The sequence below is a fragment of the Pongo abelii genome, chromosome 6 (assembly GCF_028885655.2).
Source record: "Pongo abelii isolate AG06213 chromosome 6, NHGRI_mPonAbe1-v2.0_pri, whole genome shotgun sequence".
NCBI lineage: Eukaryota > Metazoa > Chordata > Mammalia > Primates > Hominidae > Pongo > Pongo abelii.
The window spans coordinates 117,096,218-117,113,865 of NC_071991.2; positions in this window are offsets into that span (position 1 = coordinate 117,096,218).

Sequence of the window (17,648 nt, forward strand, 5' to 3'; positions counted from 1 at the left end):
AATATCCTGGATTTTTATTTTTCTTTGTTTTGTTTACGTATGTTCTTTTTTTTTCTTACCTTTTTTTTTTTTTTTTTTTTGGTCCACATGCATATTTTGAATAGCTGGTTTAAAATCCTTGTCTGCTCATTTCAAATTCTGTGTCATCTGGGTTTCAGCTAAAAACTGTTCCCTTTTGGCTATGGATTACATGCCCTATTTCTTTACATGTTAGCAATTCATTGTATACTAGATATAGCGACCGGAATGTTACAGAAAATCTAAATTCTGACATCGGCCCCTAAACAATGTTAGTCTTCATCTACCAGGCAGACAGATTACTGGGTGGTTATTTTGAATTTGCAAAGCTTTGACTATATGTGTATTAATGACAAAGGTATTAATTTTTGAAGCACCCTACCCACGCCTAAGTTTGGTGGAACTCCATTTCAAAAATACATCTCTTCTATTTTGGGAAACTGTTTAAATCTTTATTCAGCTCTTTCCAACTCTTCAAGACTGCACTTTTCTGGGGACTTCAGAATCTACCTGCTGAAATGTAGTTCAATATTCAAATCAGGATTAGAGATGAATGTATATGCAGAATCTGGGGCTTCCCTTTGGGATTTCTCCATCAAAGAATCTTCTTTCTCAATTAGTAGCTCTTCTGACAACATGATGTCTTCCACTAATACAACTTGAGACATTTTATTTTTAAGTTTTAGCCATTTCTCACTGCATAGACTTCAGTGTTGCCTTTGAGGAAAAGTCAAATAAACATGGATATTATTTATTTCTAAGGTTTAATCTCATACAGTTTATGCCTGGTTTTGGTCACCTTCTAGATTCTTCATTTTTAGTCTTTTAAAAATTTTGCCTAAAGTTTTAGTCTTCAGGAGTATGAATGTGATAGATGCTACTGTGTCATTACTGGATTCAGAACAATCACACAGACTATGTTTAAAAATATGCTTCAACACAAACTATAAAAAATATAGTTTATTAAATACATAATTATTTAATAATTTTAAATGCCAGATAAATTCTTTATTTTAGAAGAAATTTTACTATTTTGATAATAATCACAAACCCAAAGAATACTTCATAAAAGATATAACTTTTCCAAAGGCATCATATTTATTTAACAAACTTACCAGGTCTTTAAAAAATATACATCCTTTTAGTAAGCAGACTACTCCTAACTGATAAAAGAATATTGATTACAGTTTTGCACAAACTATTCACTTTGGGTGAAAATAAATTGTAGAAAGTTTCATTTCAAAACATTATGCTGGACTAGAATTTTACATGAAATTGGCGCCTTTAGCAACTGCTTAATTCTGAAAAAGCAATGTTTTAGAAATGAATTGTACCATTTCGTCTGTATTTTTAAAAATTCTCAAATTATGAAAAGCAAGTATATTCTCAAATTATAAATCTTTAGTAGAAACATTCATATAGTATTTGATGATTTATTTATTTTGCTTAATTCATAATTCTTAGGTCATTTTCAGGTACTAAAATAGACCTTCTGGAACAAATATGCAGAAAGGCCAAGAACTCTGAAGGAATATGTGTTTCAGGAACTCCCAATTTTAACATGTGTTATATTTGTATAAAGTTTCATGAGAACAGTATCAGATAGGGACCTCTTTAAAAATCACAAAAACTTTTGGTTAATAAAATGAATCAAGCTAAATGGTGCTTTTTGACCTTTATGCACAATTTGGAAAACATTAATGCTAGTGGCTGATAACAAGTCAATCATTTATGTAATGATATGCATCAGACCTCATGGATATCAAAGGCATTATTCATGTCTATTAATTCATGCCTATTAATCAGCTGCTTCGGCTAAGCCCAGATAATTTCTTTTCCCAGTGCCATTGGTATCATTAGTAATATATTACTCCCATCACTCAAAAGCTTCATAGTGAACCTCTGTCAATGTTTAATATGTGTTACTTTCTTGGCATTTATGAAAGGTGCTGTTTTAATTTTTATATATGCAACCTCATTGTTTTTCAACTGGAAACATTAAGAAAATAAATCTGTCATATAAATGTATGAAGTGACTAATAACTCACAAATATTTTTAAAGAATTAAATAGCGTGATTACACTGAGAATAACTTGTGGCTCAGTAAAAGGTTTAACAAAGCTTATACTTCTAGCCGCTGGATTAGGGAAAGTTTTCAAGTCACTGCTCCACAATAGAATTAAATTTGATCTTCCACAAATGTTAACAGAAAGTGATTGAATGCTACTGCCTTAAATATTCAGCATATTTCCTACACTTCTTTACAACTGATGAATGCAAGCTTCATAGAGGAAAGGAAAGAAAATTGAATAATGGTGATTTCCATAAACACAATAAAAAAATTAATGAGGGATTCATCTTTTAAAAAATTGAAAATACATAAAAGTTGAAATCTTTGAAATTGAATCGCAGAATTCTGAAAATATAGTTTATAGGTATATGTGGAAGTAACTAAACAAGAACACGGAACAACTTAATTTCATCACTATAAAAGTCATATGAATTTACCACTCCTGCATCAACAGATGCAAAATAAAAGATTGTAGTAATGATCATAGTACACATTGCATACTTACTCTGCTAAACATTTACTTGCATTATTTTGTGCAATCTCAAATATTCTATTATACATGTTCTGTTATTATCTAAATATTACAGATTAACAAATGGAAGGTTAGAAAAGTCTAAGTTCACACAGTTGTTGAAAAAACTGGGACTCAACCCATATCAGTCAGATGTCAGAACCAAAGAACCCTGTATTATTCTAGTTGTCAATCAAATTCATACACTTTGACCAAGTAATTATAATTCTAACAATATAACTAGAAGAAATGGAGATATTTAAACCTTTGAATCAAATACTTTTAGAAAAAAATGCAAAAATTTAATAGTTTTTAAAAACTATTAAATTTTAAAACTGAGCTATTTTAAAACCTAAAATTATAAAAAGTTATAATTTAAAAAATATTTTAAGCAATATTAAAATACAAATCTTTGGGCACATTCTTTTCTTGAAGGACACAACTGTTATTATATTATTTACATAAATGTATATTTATATGCAAAAAGTCTTATTAATAATCTCTTTAGTGCTACAGCATTTATACCTTTTCTCACATATTAAAAATCATTAATCTGTTAAAGATGTTTGTTTTTTGCAATATCTCTGAATAGATTTGTAGACATCACCAAAAAATATTTCATACAATGCAACAAAAGTTTTTTTATACGCTCAGTTATGGTCAAGAGAAAGTAAGGAAACTCCGAAGGTGGGGTTATTCACAGCATGTCTTTTCCTTTTCAAAGGCCTTTGAGAGTAAGTCCAGAAAATTCTCAGGCAAACACAAGTGGAAATTAACAACTTAAGAATAAGTGATTGTGAAAAGTGATAGGATAATTAAAAATATCTTTTAGAAATTAAAGTTATAGACTGGTATAGAAGATGGCCAAATAGGAACAGCTCCAGTCTACAGCTCCCAGCATGAGCAACACAGAAGACGGGTGATTTCTGCATTTCCAACTGAGGTACCGGGTTCATCTCACTGGGGAGTGCCAGAAAGTGGGTAGAGACAGTGGGTGTAGCGCACTGAATGTGAGCGGAAGCAGGGAGAGGCATCCCCTCACCCTGGAAGCGCAAGGGGTCAGGGAATTCCCTTTCCTAGTCAAAGAAAGGGGTGACAGACAGCACCTGGAAAATCGGGTCACTCCCACCCTAACACTGTGCTTTTCCAACGGTCTTAGCAAATGGCACACCAGGAGATCATATCCCGCGCCTGGCTCAAAGGGTCCTACGCCCATGGAGCCTCGCTCATTGCTAGCACAGCAGTCTGAGATCAAACTGCAAGGCGGCAGCAAGGCTAGGGAAGGGGCGCCCGCCATTGCCCAGGCTTGAGTAGGTAAACAAAGCGGCTGGGAAGCTCGAACTGGGTGAAGCCCACTGCAGCTCAAGGACGCCTGCCTGCCTCTGTAGACTCCACCTCTGGGGGCAGGACATAGCCAAACAAAAGGCAGCAGAATCCTCTGCAGACTTAAATGTCCCTGCCTGACAGCTTTGAAGAGAGTAGTGGTTCTCCCAGCACGCAGCTGGAGATCTGAGAATGGACAGACTGCCTCCTCAAGTGGGTCCCTGACCCCCGAGTAACCTAACTGGGAGGCTCCCACCAGTAGGAGCAGACTGACACCTCACATACCCGGGTACTCCTCTGAGACAAAACTTCCAGAGGAACAATCAGGCAGCAACATTTGCTGCTCACCAACATCCGCTGTTCTGCAGCGTCTGTTGCTGATACCCAGGCAAACAGTGTCTGGAGTGGACATCCAGCAAACCCCAACAGACCTGCAGCTGACAGTCCTGACTGTTAGAAGGAAAACTAACAAACAAAAAGGACATCCACACCAAAACCCCATCTGTACGTCACCATCATCAAAGACCAAAGGTAGATAAAACCACAAAGATGGGGAAAAAACAGAGCAGAAAAACTGGAAACTCTAAAAAGCAGAGTGCCTCTCCTCCTCCAAAGGAACGCAGCTCCTCACCAGCAACGGAACAAAGCTGGATGGAGAATGACTTTGATGAGTTGAGAGAAGAAGGCTTCAGATGATCAAACTACTCCGAGCTAAAGGAGGAAGTTCGAAACCATGGCAAAGAAGTTAAAAACCTTGAAAAAAAATTAGACAAATGGCTAACTAGAATAATCAATGCAGAGAAGTCCTTAAAGGACCTAATGGAGCTGAAAACCACAGCAAAAGAACTACGTGACGAATGCACAAGCCTCAGTAGCCGATTCAATAAACTGGAAGAAAGGGTATCAGTGACGGAAGGTGAATGAAATGAAGCAAGAAGAGAAGTTTAGAGAAAAAAGAATAAAAAGAAATGAACAAAGCCTCCAAGAAATATGGGACTATGTGAAAAGACCAAATCTACGTCTGATTGGTGTACCTGAAAGTGACGGGGAGAATGGAACCAAGTTGGAAAACACTCTGCAGGATATTATCCAGGAGAACTTCCCCAATCTAGCAAGGCCAACATTCAAATTCAGGAAATACAGAGAACACCACAAAGATACTCCTTGAGAAGAGCAACTCCAAAACACATAATTGTCAGATTCACCAAAGTTGAAATGAAGGAAAAAATGTTAAGGGCAGCCAGAGAGAAAGGTCAGGTTACCCACAAAAGGAAGCCCATAAGACTAACAGTGGATCTCTCAGCAGAAACTCTACAAGCCAGAAGAGAGTGGGGGCCAATATTCAACATTCTTAAAGAAAAGAATTTTCAACCCAGGATTTCATATCCAGCCAAACTAAGCTTCCTAAGTGAAGGAGAAATAAAATCCTTTACAGACAAGCAAATGCTGAGAGATTTTGTCACCACCAGGCCTGCCCTAAAAGAGCTCCTGAAGGAAGCACTAAACATGGAAAGGAACAACTGGTACCAGCCACTGCAAAAGCATGCCAAATTGTAAAGACCATCAAGGCTAGGAAGAAACTGCATCAACTAACAAGCAAAATAACCAGCTAACATCATAACGATGGGATGAAATTCACACATAACAATATTACCCTTAAATGTAAATGGGCTAAATGCTCCAATTAAAAGACACAGACTGGCAAATTGGATAAAGAATAAAGACCCATCAGTGTACTGTATTCAGGACACCCACCTCACATGCAGAAACACACACAGGCTCAAAATAAAGAGATGGAGGAAGATCTACCAAGCAAATGGAAAACAAACAAACAAAAAAAAAACAGCAGGGGTTGCAATCCTAGCCTCTGATAAAACAGACTTTAAACCAACAAAGATCAAAAGGGACAAAGAAGGCCATCACATAATGGTAAAGGGATCAATTCAACAAGAAGAGCTAACTATCCTAAATATATATGCACCCAATACAGGACCACCCAGATTCATAAAGCAAGTCATGAGTGACCTACAAAGAGACTTAGACTCCCACACAATAATAATGGGAGACTTTAACACCCCACTGTCAACATTAGACAGATCAATGAGACAGAAAGTTAACAAGGATATCCAGGAATTGAACTCAGCTCTGCACCAAGTGGACCTAATAGACATCTACAGAACTCTCCACCCCAAATCAACAGAATATACATTCTTCTCAGCACCACACTGCACTTATTCCAAAACTGACCACACAGTTGGAAGTAAAGCACTCCTCAGCAAATGTAAAAGAACAGAAATTATAACAAACTGTCTCTCAGACCACAGTGCAATCAAACTAGAACTCAGGATTAAGAAACTCACTCAAAACCACTCAACTACATGGAAACTGAACAACCTTCTCCTGAATGACTACTGGGTACATAACAAAATGAAGGCAGAAATAAAGATGTTCTTTGAAACCAACGATAACAAAGACACAACATACCAGAATCTCTGGGACACATTCAAAGCAGTGTGTAGAGGGAAATTTATAGCACTAAATGCCCACAAAAGAAAGCAGGAAAGATCTAAAATAGACACTCTAACATCACAATTAAGAGAACTAGAGAAGCAAGAGCAAACACATTCAAAAGCTAGCAGAAGGCAAGAAATAACTAAGATCAGAGCAGAACTGAAGGAGATAGAGACACAAAAAACCCTTCAAAAAATCAATGAATCCAGAAGCTGGTTTTTTGAAAAGATCAACAAAATTCATAGACCACTAGCTAGACTAATAAAGAAGAAAACAGAGAAGAATCAAATAGACGCAATAAAAAATGATGAAGGGGATATCACCACTGATCCCACAGAAATACAAACTACCATCAGAGAATACTATAAACAACTCTATGCAAATAAACCAGAAAATCTAGAAGAAATGGATAAAATCCTCGACACATACACCCTCCCAAGACTAAACCAGGAAGAAGTTGAGTCTCTGAATAGACCAATAACAGGTTCTGAAATTGAGGCAATAATTAATAGCTTACCAACCAAAAAAAGTCCAGGACCAGATGGATTCACAGCCGAATTCTACCAGAGGTACAAGGAGGAGCTGGTACCATTCCTTCTGAAACTATTCCAATCAATAGAAAAAGAAGGAATCCTCCCTAACTCATTTTTTGAGGCCAGCATCATCCTGATACCAAAGCCTGGCAGAGACACAACAAAAAAAAGAGAATTTTGGACCAATATCCCTGATGATCATCGATGCAAAAATCCTCAATAAAATACTCGCAAACCAAATCCAGCAGCACATCACAAAGCTTATCCACCATGATCAAGTGGCCTTCATCCCTGGGATGCAAGGCTGGTTCAACATACGCAAATCAATAAATGTAATCCAGCATATAAACAGAACCAACGACAAACACCACATGATTATCTCAATAGATGCAGAAAAGGCCTTTGACAAAATTCTACAACCCTTTGTGCTAAAAACTCTCAATAAATTAGATATTGATGGGACGTATCTCAAAATAATAAGAGCTATCTATGACAAACCCACAGCCAATATCACACCGAATGGGCAAAAACTGGAAGCATTCCCTTTGAAAACTGGCACAAGACAAGAATGCCCTCTCTCACCACTCCTATTCAACATAGTGTTGGAGTTCTGGTCAGGGCAATTAGGCAGAAGAAGGAAATAAAGGGTATTCAATTAGGAAAAGAGGAAGTTAAATTGTCCCTGTTTGCAGATGACATGATTGTATATCTAGAAAACCCCATCGTCTCAGCCCAAAATCTCCTTAAGCTGATACACAACTTAAGCAAAGTCTCAGGATACAAAAACAATGTACAAAAATCACAAGCATTCTTATACACCAATAACAGACAAACAGAGAGTCAAATCATGAGTGAACTCCCATTCACAATTGCTTCAAAGAGAATAAAATACCTAGGAATCCAACTTACAAGGGACGTGAAGGACCTCTTCAAGGAGAACTACAAACCACTGCTCAATGAAATAAAAGAGGATATAAACAAATGGAAGAACATTCCATGCTCATGGGTAGGAAGAATCAATATCGTGAAAATGGTCATACTGCCCAAGGTAATTTACAGATTCAATGCCATCACAATCAAGCTACCAATGACTTTCTTCACAGAATTGGAAAAAACTACTTTAAAGTTCATATGGAACCAAAAAAGAGCCCGCATTGCCAAGTCAATCCTAAGCCAAAAGAACAAAGCTGGAGGCATCACACTACCTGACTTCAAACTATACTACGAGGCTACAGTATCCAAAACAGCATGATACTGGTACCAAAACAGAGATATAGATCAATGGAACAGAACAGAGCCCTCGGAAATAACGCCATATATCTACAACTACAAACCTGAGAAAAACAAGAAATGAGGAAAGGATTCCCTATTTAATAAATGGTGCTGGGAAAACTGGCTAGCCATATGTAGAAAGCTGAAACTGGATCCCTTCCTTACACCTTATACAAAAATTAATTCAAGATGGATTAAAGACTTAAATGTTAGACCTAAAACCATAAAAACCCTAAAAGAAAACCTAGGCAATATGATTCAGGACATAGGCATGGGCAAGGACTTCATGTCTAAAACACCAAAAGCAATGGCAACAAAAGCCAAAATTGACAAATGGGATATCATTAAACCAAAGAGCTTCTGCACAGCAAAAGAAACTACCATCAGAGTGAACAGGCAACCTACAGAATGGGAGAAAATTTTTGCAATCTACTCATCTGACAAAGGGCTAATATCCAGAATCTACAATGATTTCAAACAAATTCACAAGAAAAAATCAAACAACCCCATCAAAAAGTGGGCAAAGGATATGAACAGATATTTCTCAAAAGAAGACATTTATGCAGCCAACAGACACATGAAAAAATGCTCATCATCACTGGCCATCAGAGAAATGCAAATCAAAACCACAATGAGATACCACCTCACACCAGTTAGAATGGTGATCATTAAAGTCAGGAAACTACAGGTGCTGGAGAGGATGTGGAGAAATAGGAACACTTTTACACTGTTGGTGGGACTGTAAACTAGTTCAACCATTGTGGAAGTCAGTGTGGCGATTCCTCAGGGATCTAGAACTAGAAATACCATTTGACCAAGCCATCCCATTATTGGGTATAAACCCAAAGGATTATAAAACATGCTGCTATAAAGACACATGCACACATATGTTCATTGCGGCACTATTCACAATAGCAAAGACTTGGAACCAACCCAAATGTCCATCAATGATAGACTGGATTAAGAAAATGTGGCACATATACACCATGGAATACTATGTAGCCATAAAAAATGATGAGTTCATGTCCTTTGTAGAGACATGGATGAAGCTGGAAACCATCATTCTCAGCAAACTATCACAAGGACAAAAAACCAAACAGCACATGTTCTCACTCATAGGTGGGAATTAAACAATGAGAATACATGAACACAGGAAGGGGAATATCACACACCAAGGCCTGTTGTGGGGTGGGGGGAGGGGGCAGGGATAGCATTAGGAGATATACCTAATGTTAAATGACGAGTTAATGGGTGCAGCACACCAACATGGCACATGTATACATATGTAACAAACATGCACATTGTGCACATGTACCCTAAAACTTAAAGTATAATAAAAAAAAGAACACTGATATAATTTTTAAAAAAAAAGAAATTAAAGTTATAACTCCTAAAATTTAAAGAATACTAACAGATGATGATAATTTAACAGATAATGAATCAGAGCATTTTCTTCTGTTGGTCCTGTCAAACATATGGCGAGATAAACGCGTTTTCCTACAAGAAGTTTATTGAGGAGTAATCTCATGATCAACACCTGTAAGAAACAAGGGGAACATAAAATATTAAAGGAGGAGATTTCAATGCAATGTAGTTCAAACATTGGCCTTACAGGATCTTATACATTATGAAGTTTGGATGAAGTGGCCCTCAAAGAAGTACCTAATTGAGACAAGGTGTCCAGCCTTATCAAATTAATAGGTCGTTTGACATGGTCTATCCCAGATGGTATAACCTTTTAGAAGGTAGCTTCCTTTGACAGAGAATAACTCTGGAAGAAGCACTGAGCTATAAACCATCAGTGGGCAACACTCCCAGCAGCTGGTGAAAAGTATGTTTCATTGCACAAGCCACTATTGGCACTATTGTCCACTTCTCAGTTTATCCTGAGAAGGGAGCTAGGACAAGCTTGGGACAATCATTTAGTTCTCAATTCTTTAGTTTTAAATGTATACACAATAGATAGATAGATAGACAGACAGATAGATATACAGGTATGAAAGCAAAATACATATACACACAAACACATACACAAGCTATACGCATATACTGTATATAACTATATATATATGCATGCATGCATGTATATTAATTAGGTGGTAGCTACTAAGTGGCACATAAATTTCTCTTTGAAGAAATAATTAAGGTAAATGATTCCCTCAGCAAGTGCAAGTCTTCTTGGTAAAGAAGATTCTAAAGTACTAACTTTCAGACTTACTTTTCTGTCACATAGAAAGGCAAGTTGACTCATTGTGTTTTATTTTAGTTTAGTTTAATGCTTGAAGGTTTGTAAGTTCAAAACTCATTCACAGCATAAGTCTTTTCCTTTTTAAAGGCCTTTGAGAATAAGTCCAGAAAATTCTCTTCTTCAAAACAAAAATTTCTAGAATCTACTCAGTTGACATGCCTTTAGGTCTAGTAATTTAGAGGGTGAAAAGTAGAAGAAAGATCTCTGGCTAAACTAACTTTAAAGCAAGAAGAAGCATACAAATAAAAAGATTTATTATTCCAATAGACATGTAAGTTCTTAAAGGTGAAAATGTTAAAAATTTTTTGAGGCTTAAAAAGACACAGTAAAATGTACACAATTAAATCATACAATCTGATATATTTTGACATGTGTAACATCTTTGAACACATCGTCATAATCAAGAAAATTAACATATTTGTTAACACCAAATATTACTTTATTCTACTTTGCTGCTTAATTGTTTATAGGATACCTCTTTTATTACAGTCTACCTTCAAGCTAAATTATACCATTCTATTTCTAGTGTAAGAATCTTACAACAGTATACTTTCTCCCCTTCTGACATTTGGGCTATCATTACCAAGTATTTTTTTCTGATTGTTATGGCTAAAACTTGATAAATTTTGTTGAAAAATACATATTATGTTGTTTTTGGGTATAGTGTTTATAGATGTCACTTAGTCAAAGTTGGTTGGTTTCAGAATTTCCTTCTTGATCTTGTCCTTAAATGATTCACCATTTATTGAAAAAGAGATATTAAAATTTCCTGCTATAATTCTGAATTTGTCTATTTTTTGCAGTTCTATCAGTGTTTGCGTCATGAGAATTCATACTATTGTTTTTCCCTGTATTTTCCATACACTCGTGTACTGATGAGTACTCCACTGAATACTAGAGGGATTTGTTCTACCAGTCCCTATAAAGTTTATCTATGAAACTTTTTTGTTTGGTGCTCTTCCCTGGATGCTCTAGCAGTCTTTGCCACCGTGGACGCTCAGTCTTGTCTCCTGAAGTCAAGGTATCTTCTAGGCTCTGATTGGGCTTCCTTTACTAATGCTGAGGTCTGAAAATTCTCACGAAGCAATTATCTTGGCAACTGTAAGATTTAACCTCATTTATTTCCTGTCTCTCGGGGATCACTGTTTCATTGCCTGATGTGCAGTGTCTTGCAACCCATTATTTTATTTATTTTGTCTGTTTTATGGTTGCTTCAGGAAGGAGTGTAAATTTAATCACTGTAAGTCAATCTTGTTCAGACGTGAAGGTCTGAACACTATTTTAATGCATCTCTGCGTCTCTGCCTTTCCTATACTCCACCTTTATCTTTGAATTTATATATGAATTGAAACAGTTTATCAAAGACAGTAAAATGTCTCTACTTTGAATCAAATGTCTACATTTTAAAATACTGTACCTTCTGCACTGATATAGTTTCATAGTTTAATATATGTTATTATTCATTCATTCAACACATATTTATTTAATAACTATTCTATGTCATTTATTGTTATAGGTGCTGCTAAAAAAGTCAAAAAAAAAATCAAATGAAAATTCCTGCTAAATTATAGCTTATTTTTAGGAAGAAGAGATGGACAGAAAATAAACATAAAAGTAAGTAAAATCAATGTTAGGTGGTGACTAATGAAATTGTTAGAGGACAGAAAATGCTACAAAGTGTGTAGTTTTTTATGGCATTACATAGAGGAGTCCAAAAAGATCTCACAGAGATGTTGATATTTTAGTAAAGACTTAACAGATGTAAGAAAGTAAACTCATGGAACCCAGGAAGTCTTTTCCTGGGGAATGCCTGTGTTCTTCAGGAACTAATATACCTGGAGTAACTGCCATATACTGAATGCTTTCTACCCAAAATTCATATATAAAAACGTAATCCCTAATGTGATGGAATTAGGAAATGAGGCATTTAGGAGCTAATTAGGTAGAGCCCTCCTGAATGGGATTAGTGCTGTTATAAAAGAGGCCTTAGAGAACTCTTTTGCCCCTTCTGCCATGTGAGGTTACAGAAAAAGATGTCTATGAACCAAAAAATACACCTTCGCTGGACACAGAATCTACTGGCACTTTGATCTTGGGCTTTCAGCCTCCAGAACTATGAGAAATAAATTTCTGATTTGTATAAGCCACCCAGTCTATGGTGTTATAGCAGCCCCAATGGACAAATAAAGTAGTTGAAGATTTTTCAATTAGTGACTGTCTATAATCCCGGTAGCAACAACAAAATTAAAATTAATTATTTTCTTACTTAAAATATAACTGTGGCTCTTTAAAGGATTCTGTGTGTGTGTGTGTGAAGTGTGGTGTTTGAAAAGGGAAAAATGTTTTTAATTACTACAAAATCCTCCTATTTTCACTGTTATATATTACAATGTGTTATTTCATATAAAATTATTTCATTTTATTTGAATAACCACCATAAGTGATCAAGGCAGGAATATGATTATGCTTACTTCTAAAAAGCAAAATTGTCACTCTAAACCTTCGAATTGATAGCCTGTTTCTAAGGCTGCATTCTTTCAGTGTATGGGAATATTATGCCTGATTGCAAAAGGGTATTATTCCTTTTTCTTAAAAATATACTCATTATTATTTGTCCTTATTATATTTCTCCCTTTGTAACATTCTGATATTGCCTAGCCAAGTGTCCTTTTTTCCCCTTTTTTAATGTATGTATTTGAATGGGTGAATATTTTTTAATTCCACTTAGCTTCAGTAGCACAGGAAGATTCACAAGTATATGTATATTATTTTATATGTATATTATGCTAAATATATATTAAAATAGTCTAGTTGTCATCCTATTTATTATTCTGAATTATAGAGAAATTTAGGTATTTAGTTCTGCACATAAATAAATCTCCCACATACTGTAAATAACAAGAAAAATAATATCAATATTACTACTCTTCCACAATTTTTTGTGAACATTAATGGTAATATACAACTCACAACTCTAGTTATAGCTCTATCAAACAAGGAATTTCTTAAAATTGTAACCCCAAATATGTATGTTCCATAGATACATGACAGTTAAACAAGTGCTTAATCAAACAAGTTAACAAAAAAAAAAAAATGCAGGTTTTTAGAACCTATCTTAAAACTCTAATTAGAACAAGAAAATGTACAGGAAAACCTGTATAACTGCAATGAAACAGGGTAATTGTCAACATTAATGATCATTTTGTCAGGTATATCCCTGCCCTAGATAAATACACTAAATGTAAAGTTTTTAAAATGTAAAGTTTTTAAAAAATGACAATTTGCTTCATGTTACATTTGATCCTATACAGTCGCAATATACTTTGTTATATGAGTCTAGTATTTAAATTATCTTACTTTTTAAATGTAAACATTATGCATTTGTATATATGTGCTTGTGTGCATGTATTACTAGATTGTAAGTCTAGTGGAGTGGTGTGTTCAGTTCTTCTCTGGCAGCCAGCTGCTCCCCTAACAACCACCCCATCTCTGTGACTAACACCATACTTGGCATGTACTAGCAGGCACTCAACTCATGTTTCTTTCTTTCTTTTTTTGCACTGTAACTACACAATTTTTATTTGTCAACTAAGGAAGGTAGGAAGAACAAGGTGTATATTTATATGGTTAAATGTAGCCAATATTTAAAACACTTTACTCTTAGATAATAGATTGATTTTTTTCTTGACAGATTTTCTTTTTTTTTGATGTAAGTATGATAACAGATGGAATGATAGACAGGGTTTTTAATTTTGTATGTCAGTCATTAGTAGACAAATAAAGTTAGCAAACTTTTGTCAGTTTCCCAGCTTTTGTTTTGTTTTGTTCTGTCTTTCTCTCTCTCTCTTTCTCTCCCACTGTGTGTGTATCTTTTAAATTTACGTTGGTCCATAAAATCCAAGAATCTGGAACTACTGAAGTATATGACTCTAAGCCCCCTTCCAACTCTGGATTCTGAACTCTACGACTGAACTTTATTTCCAACAAACGTTACAGTCTACCTTAAAACATTATGTGGACAAGCGAGGAAAAGCATGTTCCTCACTTGTCCCCATAAGAATGAGATGGAGCATCTCTAGAGCATCTCTTGACTCACTCTAATATTTCTATCTGGGCAGCTGCTGCCAGAGGAGGAATTGGTCATATTACACTAGAAGTCACCTTGGAGTGTTGTCCCCAAATTTTTATTTTGAAAATTTTCAAAGCTACAAAAGATCAGTTTATGTTTCTTGAAATGGAATTGCTGAATTTTTTTTAAATGATTAACTGAAACTTCCTTTGAACAAACAAAACTCAAAGTATATACCATAATAATAATAATGAGAAATAAATAATATTGTACATAAAATTAAAGTACTGATGAAAAATACAGATTCTGAAATTTTAAAACTATTTTAAAATGTTGTTTAAGAATAATACAGGTAGAAGAATTGGTTAATAATCTTAACCAATTCTTAATGGAAAGGAGGCTTAAATGGAAAGGAGGCTTAGGGGAAATAAAAAACTTCATTCTAAAAAATCTTAGTGGCTAGTGAAAACAGTCCTTTTTCTTCTATTTTGCTTTTCCAGCTGTTAGTTATTTCAGACTCAGATATTTTATTCCTGGTCATTACCCCAAAGCATTGATGATTAGGAATTATAAAGAAATGTTGATATCCCCAAATTAATATAGCAACTATTTTATCCCCAACTTAATATATAGCAACTATTTTATGCCCAAATTAATATAGCAACTATTTTCCAATTCTGTAAGTAGGTTTCTTCTTTCTTTCCTAATGTGAAATTAAATTATTTTGACGCTCACTATAGGATCCTACTGACGTTTTGACCTTGGAGGTACCATAATATAAGATGTTTCCTCTTATATTGTGTATCCTAGAGAAGAACGCATGATTCCTATAATTTTTAGTACTTTTGCATGCCCTTTGTTTTAACCTTAAAAAATTATTTATACTAAAAATATAATTGGTATAGTGTTAGATATATGCCTTATATTTTAAATAGTCTTTTCTATTGTTTTTCTGCTTTTTAAAATTTTTAAAACAATTTTATTAAGGCATAATTGATATTTAAAGCTCCACATATTTAATGTATACAATTTGATAAATTTGCACATATGCATATACCCATGAAACCATAACTATAGTCGAGGTAACAGACATATCTATCACTAAAGTTTTCTCATGCCTTTTTTCTTTTATTTTCCTTGTTACTCAACATGAAACTTTATTAACAAAATCCTAAGTTGCACAATACAGTATTGCTAACTATAGGCAGAATGTTGTTCAGCAGATCTGTAGAACTTACCCATCTTGTATAATAAAAACTTTGTATCCATTGAACAACCCCCAATTTCCCCCTCCTCCCATTCCCTGGCAACAACCATTAAATTCTCTGCTTCTGTGAGTTTGACTATTTTAGATATTTCATAAAAGTGGAATTATGCAATATTGTTCTTTTGTGACTGGCTTAACCCATTTAGCATAATGTCCTTCAGGTTCATCTATGCTTTACAAATGACAGGATTTCCCTCTTGTAAAGGCTAAATAACATTCAATTGTATAAATATATCACATTTGCTTTATTCTTTCGTCTGAACATGGACATGTGAGTTGTTTCCATAACATGGTTATTGTGAATAATGCTGCAATAAACGTAAGAATGCAAATATCTCTTTAGATGATGATTTCCATTCTTTTGGCTATATACCTAGAAATGAGAATGGTGGATCATATGGTAGTCCTACTTTTAATTTTGGAGGGAAAGTCCATACTACTTTTTCATAGTAGCTGTACCATTTTGCATTCCCACTAACAATGTATATAGGATCTCTTTTCTCCACGTCCTCATCAACTCTTCTATTTATTTATTTATTTATTTATTTATTATTTTTTTGATATGGAGTCTTGCTCTGTCACCCACGCTGGAATGCAGTGGCATGATCTTGGCTCACTGCAAGCTCCACCTCCCAGGTTCATGACATTTTCCTGCCTCAGCCTTCCGAGTAGCTGGGACTACAGGTGCCCGCCACCACACCCAGCTAATTTTTTGTATTTTTAGTAGAGATGGAGTTTCACCGTGTTAGTCAGGATGGTCTCAATCTCCTGACCTCGTGATCTCCCCTCCTCGGCCTCCCAAAGTGCTGCAAGTATGAGGTAATATCTCATTTTAGTTAGGTTTGCATTTCCTTCATGACGAGTGATGTTGAGCACATTGTCCTATACATGTTGGCCATTTGTATGTCTTCTTTGGAGAAATGTTTAAATACTTTGCCCATTTTTAACCAGGCTTTTTTTTTTTTTGGATTTTGCTTTTTGATATTGATTTGTAGGAGTATTTTACATATTTTGGATATTTTTATTTTAGCCCTGATATGGTTTGGCTCTGTGACCCTACCCAAATCTCATCTTGAATTGTGATCCCCATAATCTCCACCATGTCAAGGGAGGAGCCCCATGGGAGGTGACTGGATCATGGGGGTGATTTCCTCCATGTTGTTCTCATGATAGTGAGTAACTTCTCGTGAGATCTGATGGTTTTAAAAGGCAAATTTCCCTGCCCTTGCTCATTCTCCCTCACCTGCCACCATGTAAGATGTGCTTCTTCCCCTTCTAGCGTAATTGTCTAAGTTTTCTGAGGCCTCCCCAGCCATGTGGAACTATGAATCAATTAAGCCTCTTTATAAATTACCCAGTCTTAGGCAGTTCTTTATAGCAGTGTGAAAACGGACTATATCAAGTCAAGTCCCTTATATATGCTTTGCAAACATTTTCTCCCATTTTGTAGTTTGTTTGTTTTTTCATTCTGTTGATTGTTCCTTCACTGTGCAGAAAGCATTTTAGTATGATGTAGCCATACTTGTCTATTTTTCCTTTTATTGCTTGTGCTCTTGGTGTGCTAAGCATTCATTGCTAAAACAAACATCAAGGAGCTTTTCCTGTTTTCTTACAGTACTTTTATAGCTTCAGATCCTATGTTTAAGTTTTAATCCACTTTGAGTTGATTTGTTTGTTATGTTGTAAGGTAGGAGTCCAAATTATTCATTTTCCATGTGGATGTCCAATTTTCCCAACACCATTTGTTAAAGTGATGGTCTTTCCCCATTGTATATTCCAAGTAGCTTTGTCAAAGATCATTTGACAGTAAATGGGGTTGGTTTAT